The sequence below is a fragment of the Palaemon carinicauda genome, chromosome 30 (assembly GCF_036898095.1).
Source record: "Palaemon carinicauda isolate YSFRI2023 chromosome 30, ASM3689809v2, whole genome shotgun sequence".
Lineage (NCBI taxonomy): Eukaryota > Metazoa > Arthropoda > Malacostraca > Decapoda > Palaemonidae > Palaemon > Palaemon carinicauda.
This window is the reverse complement of record NC_090754.1, coordinates 42,071,976-42,088,233: the sequence shown is the minus strand read 5'-3', so window position 1 is coordinate 42,088,233 and position 16,258 is coordinate 42,071,976. Positions and strand designations below refer to the sequence as shown.

Below are 16,258 nucleotides of genomic sequence, written 5' to 3'. Positions count from 1 at the left end.
TATATATACGCAACAGTAGCAAAGCATTACTATGGTCTTTATGCGATTCCCAAATTAATGTTTTTTCGCGACGCGTTTTTTAATTTAAGGTCCGGTCTTTCATAATGAAGCCGAACCACCGGAAGCATAATCCCTGTTCAGATACCCCCGTGTTTGAGAAACATTGCATATAGCATTCGACCCAGCTATACTGATTGACATTGACATAGTGCGAGTCCGTCAGAACTGTTTCTTAGGGAGCATTACAAAAAAAAAAAGTTTGACTGGTGTTAAGCACGCGATTGAACTATACACGAGCGCAGTCTCTCTCTCTCTCTCTCTCTCTCTCTCTCTCTCTCTCATAGGTGTCTATACACAATGCTACTGTGCCACTGTGAATAACGAATAGTTTATTCAAACTTTTTATTCAAATTACTTATCCTGCCGTTAATGGATTTAGTGTTTTTTACATTTTGATTGAGTCTGTATTAAAATATACCATAACCTCTATTACTGTAACAAAATTAATGACAAAGGTTGATAAGCGTTGTGATAATTGAGATTTTGTTACTGGTGATATATTTACAAGATTGCACGTAAGATTGTTCAGTGGCTACTTTCCTTTCGGTAGGGTAGAAGAGACTATACCTATGGGAAGGTCGCACCAAACCATTGTCTTCTAGTTTTGGGTATTGCCATAGCCTCTGTACCATGGCATTCCAATGTCCTGGATTAGAGTTTTCTTGCTTGAGGGTACACTCGGGCGCGCTTATTTCTCTTCCTTTTTTTTTTCTCCATATTTTGTAGTTTTTATATGTAAGATCTAATCTAATGTTACTATTCTTGAAATATTTAATTTTGATTGTTTATTCTTCTCTTGTTTGTTTAGTTCTTTGTTTCCTTTCCTCACTGGGCTATTTTCCCTGTTGTGCCCTTGGGCTTTAACATCTTGCTCTTCCAACTGGCGTTATAACTGCTTGTATTTATAATAATAATAATAATAATAATAATAATAATAATAATAATAATAATAATAATAATTTGTTGAAGGATAAATTTTTAATAACTATATTTTTTTATAACCGAAAAACACCGACTACGCACGAAGAAAAAATTATTTTAATATCTTCTTCTCATTTTTTTTAAGCTTCATAATTGTGAACTCATTAATCCAAGATTTAGGTAGTTTATAGTCGAAAGGTGAATTTGCAGGAAGTGGGGGGGGGGGTTTCCAGTTACCTTGCTGACCACTTCTAGAGTAAAATAAAGACGAACACTTAAACTAATAATGAATACTTCATTACTGAGAGAGCACACACATACACACACACACACAATGAACAAATGGACACTTCGTTGCTTAAAACAAACACAATGAATCCTTCATTGCTTAAAACAAACACACTGAATCCTTCATTGCTTAAAACACACTCACAATCACACACGCAATCATACTGCAATTATGTGAGAAAAGCGTTCCTTCTCGTGCATAATATCAGAATCCGATAAAAATCGGTGGCTTATGTCATTCAGTATTATTGAGGAACCATTTCTCCCTCCCCTCCACCAAACACTACCATCACTCCTGAAGGTCTAGCTATAGTATGAGGTCACTCACTTCCTCTCTTCTGCTTTTGTGCAAACACCGTCCCCAGACCTCGTTCTTTTCCCTTCTCTATGGAGCCAAGGTTGACGAAAGGTTTATTTATTTATTTATTATTATTATTATTATTATTATTATTATTATTATTATTATTATTATTATTATTATTATTATTATTTATTATTATTTTTATTTATTTATTTATTTATTTATTTATTGTTATTGTTAGCTAAGCTACAACCGTAGTTGGAAAAGCAAGGTGCCATAAGCCTAAGGGCTTCAACAGGGAAAGGAAATAAATAAATAAATATGAGAAATAATGAACTATTAGAATAAAATATTTTCAAAACAATAACAACAACAAAACACATTTCATATATAAACTATAAAAAGAATTTGTCTGCCTGCTCAACATAAAAATAACATTAAACATTAAAGTATGGATATGTATTCATAAGCAGAAAACTTTAACATCTGGCTTTCGTAAAATTCCACATAGATTATCAACTATTTATCCAAGACAGTGTCATACACGCATAACCATTCACATTTATATTGTATACACTCGAAGGTATCCTGGATATTATTCTCTCTATCACTCTACCAATCCCGAGCTTTCAAAGTCATCTGGTCCTCTTACCTCCGATTATTTTAAAATTATACTCTAAACCTTTCTATCTCCCCAATTAATTCTAAAGGGCCAAACCATCTCAAAATACTTATGAATTATTTCAGCTTGGTAGATTTTTTAACGGTTGTACTTATATCCCCATCCACGCACTTATAAAGTCTTATGACACCAAGCAAACTATTCTTCTTAAGTTCCACCATTTTTATTTTATAAGCATTTAACAGCCTTACTTCTTTTGCCATAAGGAAGACTTGGCTTAACATTACCTCTATACTGTCATTCTTAGGCTTCCATAGGCACAACTCTACATTTTTTTTGCATGCACCCTGCGGCCTTCCTTTCTAAACCATTTTGCTACTTCCATTCTTGTACTAAGTAAGTCAACATTCATTGCTCTACTTATATAGTCCATTTCCCTGTATTACCTCACTTTGTTTTATTTTATCCTTGATTTTATGCTCATGCAAACCCTTTAAAGCCCTTATATTCTACCGTCTACCAACATTATCCATAAAAAAATTCCGATATGCTTATGAACTATTGCATTTAACATTACCAATCCAAATTCAATAATCCACAACTTTACGCCTTCATCTACTCTTCTATCCCAGACTTAGATCATCACTATCCATAAAGGTATTGAATGGCGATGTAGGTATAACACACCCTTGTCTCAGACATCCTTTTACTAGTTCTATAGTCTATCAAGCTTAAGTTTTGAATCATTCATAAAACTTATTTCTAATCAACCTCTCTTCAATATACCTTGGCCTTGCCTATGGTAAATACCACAATCTTTCTCATGTCGTTGTGTGCCATATTTATTTTTTCTCCAAACTTCCAAACTCTCGCACAACTTCTATAACATTGTTGGCACGCGTATCTTTGTCTTCGTCAAAGCTCTTGCTGTTTTTCCCCATCAACCCTTCTGTCATCCTCTTTACTTCTTATTTGGAATCCTAACATAATTTTCTTGGTATATTGTACCATAAAGCACTATTCACTTGTAAGTTTATAGTCTCCCCTTGATCTTTGTACAATTCATCTCACCTTGTCCTTCAGAACATTGCCTTCATCCTGATATAGACAAAAAACGTGTTTCTCTATTCCTTATCTTTTTATTTACCCTTATTAGGTCCTCAGGAATCCCATCAACAAGTGTTGTCAAACTTTCAACTACCCCGTTCAAGGTTTTTCTTTTATTGGGCTGCCTCTTTTATAGCTTAAAAATTCAACAAATCTTCATAATACCCCTCCAGCCACTCCGGGTCCCGGGACTGTTATTCGCTTCAGATAACTTCTATTAGTTTATCTTCTTTTTTAGATCCATATATTCATTAACATTACTAACCTTTCTTTCTTCACTCGTTCCTTTCGAACCACTATTTAGTATTGGATCTCTCTCTCTCTCTCTCTCTCTCTCTCTCTCTCTCTCTCTCTCTCTCTCTCTCTCTCTCTCTCGGTAAGGTTGATAGTAATAAGAATTCATAGTACTTTATTTTTAAATATTTAGAAAAAAATCCAACTTTTACCATAAGCGTTTCAGGTTGTTATACAACTTGCCTTATATATATCTATAACCAGAATAGTCACGGTTCTAGCAAGGTGTTGGTGTCAGGAATACGGCGTATAACTATGAAATATTCAAGTAGTGAGCCCGTTCTTCGTAATGCTGTAACGGAACTTAATGCCCAAAGATCGTTGTTGTGGAAGCTTTTATGAAATTGTCTAGTGGGTCATTAATTAATTTTTTCAGTGTTTATATAGCCCAATAATTTGTAAATTAATCTCGGCGGCATTACATTTTCATTTCCAGTCAAATTACACCTTCTGTGTCTTACGTACGTATACAATAGTTACCGTTCGCTTGTGTGGCTAAATCGTTTTCTTTAATCTCATCGACCCTGGCCGAATAGTCTCTTCTAATAGGAGTGCCACGTAGTGCCATGCAGTAAAAGTTCTAATTTGATACCGTAAGAGCACTTCAAAATGTTATTGTGTATGTTATTTACCAAGCCACAAAATTCAATATTTTAAGGTGCTTCAGTTATAAACTAATTCTAAAAAATCCACTGTTTCCGCCCGGGATCGAACCGGGGACCTTGCGCGTGTGAAGCGCACGTGATAACCACTACACTACGGAAACCTTGAAGAAGAGTGACCGTATATTGGTTTATTAAGTACTTTGTGGTTCATATGTTATGCGTGTTATTTTGTTTTAGTCCCCACCTTTATTATTCGTCTTTATAAAATGCTTGATTGGTGATAATAATTCGGCCGTGTTTATCATTATACTTGATGACACTTATTCTGCTTAGAAACATGGGCTTGGACTGAGTCTTTTTTTTTTTTTTTTAAATATTTTTATGTAAATATGTTTTTGTCCAATAAACATTATAATTGTTATTATTAAAAGTACAATGAATAAGGTAATTGAAAATTATTAAACGTACCAAAGGATGTATAACGTAAAGTTACTATTACTTGCTGAGCTACACCCATAGTTACAAACGCAGGATGCTGTAAGCCCAGGGGCTCCAACAGGGAAAATACTCCAGTGAGGAAAGGAAAAATAGACTATTTTAAGAACAATATCGACATTAAAATAAATATTCCCTATATAAACTATAAAAACTTGAAAAAGAAAAACAAGAAGAAGAGAAATAAGATAGAAAAGTGTGCTCAAGTGTACCCTCGAGCAAGAAAACTCTACCCTAAGACAGTGGAGGACCATGGTACAGAGGCTATGGCACTACCCAAAGAATAGAGAACTATGGTTTGATTTTGGAGTGTCCTCCTAGAAGAGCTGCTTACCATTACTAAAGAATCTCTTTTCCCCTTACCTAGAGGAAAGCAGCCTCTCAGTGTTGTCAGGTGTATGAGGACGAATAAGTAAAGAATAGGTCTGAATATTCTGTGTGTGTAGGCAAAGGGAGAATTAACCCTAACGAGAGAGAAGTATCCAATGTAATACTGTCTGGCCAGTCAAAGGACCCCATAACACTCTAGCAGTTGTACTTCAACGGGTGGCTGGTGCCCCGGCCAATCTACTACGCCTATTGACGTAAAGGACCTTGGTTAGTTTTGTCATTCGTCTCTATCTTACGTTTTTTTAATTCAAAACTTCTCCATTCAGCCTCTCCTATTATACGATTCATACTCCAAAGCCATGAAGGCCGGGTCTCCCAACTCTTCTAGTGCCCAGTTAAAAGTTCGGTGAACTAATCTCTCTTTGGGGGGGGGGGGGGGGTTGCGAAGAGCATGCCCAAATCATCTGCATCTACCCCCATCATAATTTCATCATATTACATATAGAATTTTTATATTAGTCAAAGTTACTTTGTAATAAACTTTATTACTATGAAGGTTTACATAATGAGGGTACAATTTTTGTTCATGTTGGACGAACAGAATTGGGGATATCACCTTAAAATTGCCTAAACTCGATCCAAATTGAAATGGCATGTCATATTTTATCATTAAGAAGTAACTTAAAACTTGAAGCTCTGTATAACTATTTGAGAAACTATATATCTGAATGGTACTCATGACCCACTATCAAGAAGATAAGGCTACAGCTCATTCTCTTAATTTTAACTAAATGTTTGTTTGCACTGTTCACCTTTTCTATGATTTTCTACTATTACGTGTTTATGTTAATGGTGTCTTGAATAGATAGTGATATTGAAGATCATAACTTTAGTTTAAGCTTTTCCTATTTGTATTTTGCATCTTAAGAATGTTTGCGTGTGTTTTTATGCTTAAAGGTTTTAAGGCCGCTCATGAATGTCAGAGGCAATGGTCATTGACATTGCCCTATCAAGCAGAGCAACGTCCTAGAGACTGACCCTATAACATATGATCAGCGCCCAAGCCTCCTCTCCACCCAAGCTTGGACCAAAGAGGGTCAGGCAATGGTTGCTGATGACTCTGCAGATAGACCTATTGACTCCCAGCCACCCCATCCTTAGTTCACAAGGATGGTGAGGTTGCAGCGACCAAAGGAACATAACGAATTTGATAATCAATTGAGTTTGCATAGTTGTATGCCATACCTTTACAGATTAAGTGGAAACCTAGATACTGCAGTTGTATCACACTACAATCTATCAAATGCGCTGTCTTAGCCCCACGCTATAAATGGAAGCAATTATTGTAAGATAAAGTAAATGAATATCTAATATATTCATATTCTATATTTATAACGCCAAGAACTACATGTTTTGGTGTACAATGTCTAGCATAAATAGCAGTGAGCTACTTACGCCGCTGTCAAGGGAATTTATCGAAATGGCAATAAACTACTTTCATCATTGTAAAAAGCAATCTATCTTGCTTTGAATTTAGCTATATATATATATATATATATATATATATATATATATATATATATATATATATATATATATATATATATATATATATATATACAGTGTATATATATTTATATATATACAGTGTATATTTATATGTATATACACAGTGTATATATATATATATATATATATATATATATATATATATATATATATATATATATATATATATATATAGTGTGTGTGTGTGTATTTTATATATATACTCCCTTTTGGATCTGTTCCCGTTTAACCTCATTTCGGACGGACTGCTTCTATCTCAGAATTATTGTAAGTAGGAACTAGGCTCTCAAGGCAGAGAGAGAGAGAGAGAGAGAGAGAGAGAGAGAGAGAGAGAGAGAGAGAGAGAGAGAGAGAGAGAGGGGGGGGGATTAACCGTGAATCGACCCCACATAGAAGTGTGAAAAGATGTAGACAAAGAAGAAGAATCATCCCCTTTCTAAACACATTTCTTCAAAAGCTCCCTGCGTATTTATAGTAGCAATTCTTTAAATGTAACCTTTGATTTAAAGTCACCTTGCAATGCCCTACTGTACATATTTCTCAAACCTAACTAGGTACCAATTCAAATTGGGCCCAAAGTAAAACTTCTCTCAATCATATTGATTCCTGAGCCATATAATCTCAATATCACAACTATACTTCTTTACGTTTAATCCTACTTATAAAACCAAAATTTCACATTTGTAGGCTACTGATTACCTACTCTAGGATCCTCCGGACAAAACAGTAACCTGTTCCAGAGTTCATCTCTGACTGCTACTGCATACGAAATACATCTGTCCTATTTCCTTCAGACCCTCCATTATTCTCCCATATATAGCGAAATGGGTCAACATGTAGCCTCATTTGAATGTTTTAAAGTTCTTCATGTTTACATGTCTTTACAACTTTTTTTTTTTTCAGTGTCAGTATTTTAATTTAAAGTTTTGGAGGCAACTCATGAATGGAAGAGGCAAGAAACAGTACCAGTGCCGTAACAAGCTGGATAATACCCTAGAGACTGACCATATATACACATGACACATGATCAATGCTCAAGCGCTCTCTCCACCTTAGCTAAGAACAGGGAAGGCCAAGCTATGGCTGTTGATGACTCGGCAGGTAGACCTATGTGTCCCCCAATTCTTAGGTCACAAGGATGTTGAGGTTACAGGCACTACAGCAAACTATCAAGGTTGAACGGGATTCTAACCCCAGTCCGGTAGAACGCCAGGAAGGACGTTTCTAATCCTGGTTTCTGATAGGCCATAGCACGAATCTCTGGGAAGTTTTCATTAAAGATGATTAAGAGGCTCATCTGTCATTGAACAGTTTTCTCCTCCCAAGGATCACAACATTTTAACTTTGGCATTCTTCTGTCTTGTTACATATGTTTCTAAACAATTAGCGCTTCTTCGGGTACCAATGCCCAGGTTGTGCCACTTCACTACCGCTACAGTAGGAGTCATTAGTTAATGAACTAATCAGTGTGTTGAAGGTTGCCTTCGGGATTGATGTACTTATCTGTCTTTAAGGGAGTATTATCTCCCTCAGAGATCCTTTAATACTACATGAAGTTTCCTTTTATATTTAGATGTGCATTAGCATCCCTATAATGTAGCTCTTTATACTTCCTAGAGTTTACCTCCGAGGTAGAAGTTATAGAATCCGATTGACCTCGCACACACTTTAACCCGGAGAAAGATTTCGTGTACCGCCATGATCAGGTAAACTCTACGAGTCGGGGCCACCCATACTAGGTTGGTTTGTTGTGAGCCATCAGACCAAAATCCACATTAATCAGAGTGGTGATGAAAACTGGCCACACCCCCAGACATGTCAGTTGTCCTACAGTGGACTAGAAGCGGCTGCATATTTTGTTAATATATGCAAATGCATACAGTATAAGATCTTGTATTTTTCTTCTTATTTTCTGTATGTTGCTATATCGGTATGGTTCCTGTGACATATTACTAATGTTTATATAATTGCCAGAGACCCACGGGACCAATCTTAAAGGACAAAGTAAAGGCAATTATGTTGTGGTAACCGCGCTCAAGGTGAACTAACTCTACCCTCCCGAGGAGTAATAGCTCTCCCATTAAGATAATTCAAGGCCAATTGCATTTTCTGTTTAGTTAATTATTCTATGTTATTTTAATAGATGGTGCGCAAAGGATAAGTTGTAATCTCCTGTTAGTGTGTACATGTTTATGTAACATTTTGTTGATCGCTGACTTTTATGACTTGAACGCGTACATACATACATGATCAATGCTTTTTACAAGTATTTATAAACATGCAATTACAAACTTGCTTGCTTGTTTGGTGGATTCTCTGAGGTTAGAACAAGTTTGTGAAAGGTAGCATAATCTTTTATTTGCCTTCGGGTTAATTTTCATTCCTCCAGTTTTAATCGGTGTGTCTTTCTGTAACCTGTAATTGCTTTATAGGCAGCCAGAGTTGCTCTTTTGTATGAGAGAGAGAGAGAGAGAGAGAGAGAGAGAGAGAGAGAGAGAGAGAGAGAGAGAGAGAGAGAGAGAGAGAGAGAGGTATCTTTTGGAAGCGGGACTAAGGACCTCATGTAATTTTGATGGGTATTGGTAAAGTTTTTGGCAGTTACCGACACTTCATGACGTCTATGCTGTTGCATGCAATTAAGTATAAAAATCCTGATTCCCTTTTTATATTTCTTCTGATTTTTTTATCCTATACTTCGACGAAACCTGACTGACACTTAACACTTATCCCCACGTCCAATCAATTCGAACGAGCATTCCAATACAGGAATAGAACAGCTTTGCTTTGTATTCGTCAATAAATGAACCATTTCGGTTCATAGCGGTTATTGTATAACTCGTTTGACTGTGCAAAGGAATTTTTCTGTTGGAAATGATAGCATCCACACATCGTGCCAATTGCGGCTAATTTTGAATACCTTATATTGAAGAGAAGGTTGATTTTCTGAAGCGCCATGGTCCTAGTTTTTGTCGTCATTACTCAATAAGAAATCGACTCCTGATGACTTATTTATTTTTATTCAGCATTTTATTGCACCTGCTCATTCCCCCTTTGTGGGTGATTACTTTTAAAAATTTTATTTTCATCGACAAGATGTAAGTGCTCGTTTTATATCATACTTAATCCGTACCATGTCTTGCAAAACATGCCGCCTGGAAGTTATTCACTAGTCGTATTTCATGTTTAATAAAAAGCAATGTGCTGTCGTGCTCACAGGTAATTTATCGTAATATGTTAGTTTCTTTTATATTTAAATTTTATTTTTCCGCCGAAAGGCATTAGTAAACGTAGGTAAACATGTAATTGGATACACCTCTTGCCTAAAGTATTCCCTATGTAACATCTTTGTCCTGTATTATTCTTATTCATATTTAACTACTTGTCAAATCTATAAATGCAGGTAAAAGCATTGTCTCTTTATACATCTTAAAACCGTCACCAAACTTTGTAACTGAAAGTTTGTCATATAATCACTTAACTATTCATTGAAGTGCAAGAATACAGTTTCTGGTAGATCTACTGTGAGAATACTTAGTCTCTTTGTTATCGTCATTGAATGATTCTGCTTAAACACGAGTTCAAATAATGTAAACCTTGATATATCAGTATAAAAGGCAAATATGGAAATTTCCTCACCGCGTTTAAGTCCTTGTTAATCCATAGGTCAGAACTTTGGGGGGAAATGCCCCTCAATGTTGGACAGCTATGATGTAATGATGTAACAGATTTCTGCATCTGGTCGCTTATCTAAGTTAGTCTCTTCAGCCTCAGAGGGTCAAAACTATATTTTCTCATTTTTCTGAGAAAATATGCCTTAACCCTGTGATATGATTATGATATAGAGGTTTTGGTCTACTCTGCTTTGTCGAACAAATTTTGTGGCAAAGACAAATGGAAGCCCAAGAGAAGTCCTTCAGTAGAACTAAAACACCCATGAGCTCATTGATGACATGCAATTACGGCATGATGTTAGTCATTGAATGACATGTAAGATCCTTTTCATACTTGTTGATTTAGGTGCGAATTGAAGCCATGGACGTACAGTTCTGATATGAGCCCTGGTCATCCACATTTTGGTATCCGAGGGGGTGTCTGCTATTACTCATGAAGCCACTTTAGTTTCTCAAATTATCTCAGATTCAGACCAAAAGCCATAATGTAAAGTTCTCAAATCAGTTTGTTCCCTGGGAGCTTATGGGCTGTACTCTAATTCATGATGTACCGATTGGACATGACACTATATTATTTACTTGTAAGCAGGGGAGAAATATTTTATGATTTTTATAATTTTGATTGTAAAATGAACGAACCCTTAACTGCTTTAGACGGCATTATTTTGCTATTAAAAACCTATCTTTGAATACGAAACACTGCAAAATACTGTCAAATCCTCCACGCCATTTTAGTATATGTCAATGCATATAGAGTTAGTTCACCGTTTAGAGGGATAATTTTTTTTTTTCGTCTTCTAATGAATACTACTTAGTGTGACCTAAACCATACCATATTACTTCAGCCAACAAGAAAACAATTAGTCTCTACTTGGCCAATCAGAAATCCTAGTGCTGCTTGCACTTGCATGAATGGAAAACAGTGGGAAAGTAAGTCAGTGTCTGCTCATCCATTTTCCTAGCAACATCAGCTGAGAATTGTTTATGTTCTCTCCACCATTGATTATAAGTGAATGATTGTGTTTCATGTTGTTATAGTTAAAATTGGTGTTCTGTAGGGGGAAATAGGTGGAATTCGATTGACGGGATATTTTAGGGTGCAAAAATGGTCAAAATGTTTAGAAAGGCCTCTAGATTAACATGCCAAGTAATTTTTTTTCGTTTTTCTATTTTTATGAGTGTCCTTTTAAAGGCTCAAGACACTGCTTGGCTATTCTCTTGTCTCCCGTTCAGTCGATATGATGAACAAAGTTCTCGACGCCTTTTAAAGAATTTTGTTTTGTAAACTCAATGCTCCGGTAATAAGCGGGAAACACCTAATGTACACACATTTATTTTGAGCAAATGTCAGGTGTTATATAATTCGTGACATTGAAAGATTTTTGGAACGTCTTTATATCACTCTTAAGCAATGGTAGCAGCATTAAAACATACTTTGAAGTTTTGAAATTGTTGTATGAACTTATTTGAAGTTGAGTTTTACTCAAAAGTTTTACAACGTATCAAGCGTATGAAAAATTGTTGAAGCTGTTGAAGCAGGTGGGTGCCAAAATATAACGACGGATTTAGTTTCATATTAGTAGTGAAAGTTAAATTTAAGAAGATAATTGAGTAATGGAAATTGACATTGTCCCCAAATAAAAAAAAAATTAAATACGAAGAGCGTAAAGAGGGTCACAACTTGCCAAGGTTTTGAACGCGAAGAATGGCGAGAAATGCATCTTATTGATTGATACACACTCAGTTTTCATTAAAAAGTCTTAGATATGTGTTATGAATAATGAGTCTGAGTTATGGTTACTTATTTGACACTACGCATTAAAGGCGAAGAGGGCCACTTGGTCATAATGTCCCTCGGTGGTGTGGTTGTGTAGCTAGAAAACGACACATCATATAAAGTTGGGTATAATGAAGAAAAGTACATTAACACTTTTCAAGAATGAGCGGAAATATATAAAGTGCCTTTGTGTGGAGGAAATTAATATCAAGACAGCTGCGTTATTTGGCTGATAGTGACCTATAACCCCACGGAAACGTTTTCAGAACCCCATTGAAATTTACAGAACTGCATGAAACTTTTTCAGGTTCTGTTATCAACATACAGCGTGTTCGCTTTTGGTCCTGACATTTAATGCATGGCAATTGTTTATTTTCGCAATCGAAGATCTGCTTTTATCCTCAATGTCGAACATAGGTAACTGGTTTGAGTTAACCTAAATTTGGAGATTTTATTAATCCATATAAAGTATTGACTGACAGAATATAAAATTATTAGGTTTGATCTATCAAGTATACCTTTCGTTGAGTTTATAAATGGTAAATTCAAGTAATATTAGCAATGCTAATGTTTAGCCTCTAATCTTATCGGCTGAAGATTGATTTTAATGGTTAAATTTGAATCTTTGATAACAATTGGGTGGAGTTTCCTTTGGCCGTAATGGAAGAACTAACTCATAGCATTATCATCAAACCTCTTTGACAAGTACAATAAAAGATGGAGCATGTATTTCCCCTTTACGAGCAGTATTGTAATTTCCTCCGCCATCGAAGTTGGAAGGAAGTTATGTTTTACCCCCTGTTTGTTTGTGAACAGCTTCCTTACCACAAATTTTATCGCAGAGTAATGAAACATGCAGAGATTAACTGTTAGGTAAAAATCTGGTAATGGTTAAAGTTTGGAAGGTCAAGGTTAGGGTCAAGCAAAATGTCCAATTCACGTAATCAGTCATAAGTTTGGACATCATTGCCACAGAGACTTCAAGTTGGTTCATATTTAAGTGTATGAAAATCCACGCCAATTAATACATGTTAAGGTCAAAGGTCAAGGTCAAGCAAAAGGTTGAGAAATAAGATGCGCGGCTGAAGTCTGTGCTCTACTGAGTGCCCCTTTAGTTTGAGATCTAGTTGCACTAGAGAAAGGGCTACAGAAATTACGATCTGATCAACCAGGATGAAAGAAAACAGACGAAATTTTAAGTAATTGGATTTAAAATCAATATTCCTGTAATTTTACCAAATTAATATGTTGCAAAATATTTTGTTGGTCTGCATTCTCTCGGTAGATGTATTTTCTAATTGCACCTTTTGGAAAACTATGGTTGTCTGTAGAAGAGAATTTTTCTACAACCCTTCCCACCCCATTGCTTCCACACTGCTTCAGTGATCTTTGTTGTAGCAACATCAGATAATTTCTTCTAAACTCAATTCAGTCTCACTAGTTACTACTGCCTTTAAAATTGCTTAAGGTTGTAGGTTAAAAGGATCTCTCTGTTTTTATGTATTGACTCTACAGTATTCATATGTAGGCCTCAATCTGAAAGAGCTCCTCGGTTGTCATAATAGTGATATTTTCTTTTAAATAATTTGTTTCTAAGAAATGAAAAACAAGTAGTCTTATTGACAATGTTCTCGAAGCAGGTAATTGTGTATTTTTGTGTGCTTTCAATATCCAATGATATCAAAACGACCCATTGCTTCATGGAAGGTTATGACGTCATGTACGTCCACTTGGTAAACATTCGCCTGAAGTGTTCAGCTTCCAAGTAAGGTCTTGTTCCTAATTATAACAGATGGGGAAAGAACAAAAGCAAGCTTTTCTGCAGTCCCTGGTCACCATCGTGGCCATTGACGTCAATACTGTTATCAAAAATAGATGGGGACATCCCGTAGTCCGAGCTAGAGGCCATGCTGTCGCAATCCTATCTTCTTTGTTCTCTTCACTTTTATTAATATCTTAAGTAGGGTCACTATGTACAAAAAAAAAAAAAAAAAAAAAAATAGTAGTTGTTATCGATTTTTATGCATTTAACCTTTTCAATTTTTTTTTTCTCAGTATCCTTGTTACAATATTAATATTTGTAATTTAACTTTTATCTTATAATGGGTAAATTTTTAATTCGACTGTTAAGTAATTCATTGTTAATGATTTACAATCTCAAGTAAAATTCACGATGTTGCGAAGTAAAATTGCGATCTAAACATCCTCTGATCTTTCCACATTATATATATATATATATATATATATATATATATATATATATATATATATATATATATATATATATATATATATATATATATATATATATACACACACATTTACGTTTTACCCTTCAGTTTTGATAATTTAATACTTACACTTCACCCTTTAGTTATCGAAATTTTCGCCGAAATAATCTTTTTATCTAGTGATTACGTAATCTTGAAATTTTACGAGTTTATTTTTCATTGTTCTATGTTAGGTTTTTCTGTGGACATTTTTACTTAGAATAAACAGTTTGTTAGTTATTTTTCTTATAAAGGACGTTATGTTATGGGCATTATGGTCATAATGTCAAGATGATGATTCAGTATCAAGTCTTGCTACTGCTGTAGCACAAAAGGTTTTGCTTCTTGGTATAAATTGATTGATAGATTAAAATTTACCTCTCACCAGTAACTGAGGTGTAAATGGTGACACTGTCAAGAGACAGTATGTTTGACCCAACTACCTCGCCCTTAAATATTTGCTAAGATTGATTGATTGATTTGGAGTTTTCTGTATGTGCTAAGAAGCTTGAAGACTCTATCCTTCAGGCGTCAACCCCTCCTAAGGGTATATATATATATATATATATATATATATATATATATATATATATATATATATATATATTTATGTGTATGTATATTATATATAAATATGTATATATATTATGCATATATATATGTGTGTTTGTATATATATTTATTATTTAATATATATATATATATATATATATATATATATATATATATATATATATATATATATATATATATATATGCGTTGTATGTGTGTGTATATATATATGTATATATATATGTGTGTGTGTGTGTATGTATACTTGTATACTTACATAAGGAGCCAAGGGACTTGAAACGTGATCAGCTAAAGGTTTTAAATAAAGGTCAGTATACCGTCATGAGCAATTCGCTAGGTTACATATAATCTCCTCATGCATTTTTGTTATTTTTCGCTTTCACGTCGTTTTGTAACGAAAGATCAAGAATTGAAAATTAATGGCGAATTTTATCAAGGACTGCAAGGACCAAATGGCATTGAACTTGACGTACGTAAATGTCGGGACAAAGAAACCACACTTTTCAACGGTTTGGCACCAGTCCAGTTAATACGTTGTATAAAATGAAATGTCAAAGAAATATCAGGCTGTGACATTTTGATAGGCTATTTACCTCCAGCCCCCCCCCCCCCCCCCCCCCGCCTCTTTCTATCTAGCATTTACCTCCCACTTCCCCTCATACTTTTTTTCTCATTTCCTAACCTTTCCAGAAGTTTCGTGTTTACGAAATTCCCATTTCACTCTCGGCTACTTCAAATTTCAGTTGGGGGACAAAAGTTTTTGTCCCATGCTAATTTTTTTAGCAATGAGCATTTTCATAAAATATTATGTTGACCTGGTGGCATCATTGTTTGATCAATGATTTGTATTACTTTGCTAAATCTCGTAGTTCGGCAAAACAATCGGGCATGGATGCCATTAATGGGATTTTAATCATATTAATGATGTCTAAATGACTTTTATGAAAAAGCCACATACGATACTCCTACATCATTTCAGGAAAACCTTGTCTGTAAAGTCAAAAACTAATTCTTGATGAAAGATATACTATCCGGGTTTCTTGAACCGAGGGTAAAATTATCTGTCGAGCCAAGATAAGTCTTGATATTACGGCAGCGTGGGAGATTGTGGGAAGTGCCAAAATTAAAAAAAGAAAGGTTGAATAGAATAATTGGAAACGTTTTTTTTTTCTTTTTTTTTTTGGTTAGTTTTTTTGAGCTCCTAGATGGAAATTTCAATCATTCGGCGACGGAGACAAGTTAAAAATGTTACTTGATGGATTTAAAAAAAAAAAAGAAAAAAAAAAGACGATTAACCAGTTTAAAAAATGACTTAATTGAGGTCAAGATGTTGACGTGATTAACAGATTAGAAAAATGTTGAAGTGATTAATAG

The 16,258-nt window shown here is 34.9% G+C and overlaps 1 protein-coding gene, 1 long non-coding RNA gene and 1 other non-coding gene across 3 annotated transcripts in view; 1 reads left to right on the top strand and 2 right to left on the bottom strand.

Moving 5' to 3' along the window:
- Window positions 1-16,258, top strand: part of LOC137623056 (uncharacterized) — a 90,776-nt gene that overhangs the window by 8,482 nt on the left and 66,036 nt on the right. The window lies entirely within an intron of this gene.
- LOC137623053 (rho GTPase-activating protein gacF-like) overlaps window positions 1-16,258 on the bottom strand; it is a 54,484-nt gene that overhangs the window by 4,487 nt on the left and 33,739 nt on the right. The gene's annotated exons all lie outside the window — the stretch shown is intronic.
- On the bottom strand, window positions 4,287-4,359 carry TRNAV-CAC (transfer RNA valine (anticodon CAC)). Its single transcript has one exon. It is a non-coding gene; the product is annotated as a tRNA-Val (tRNA).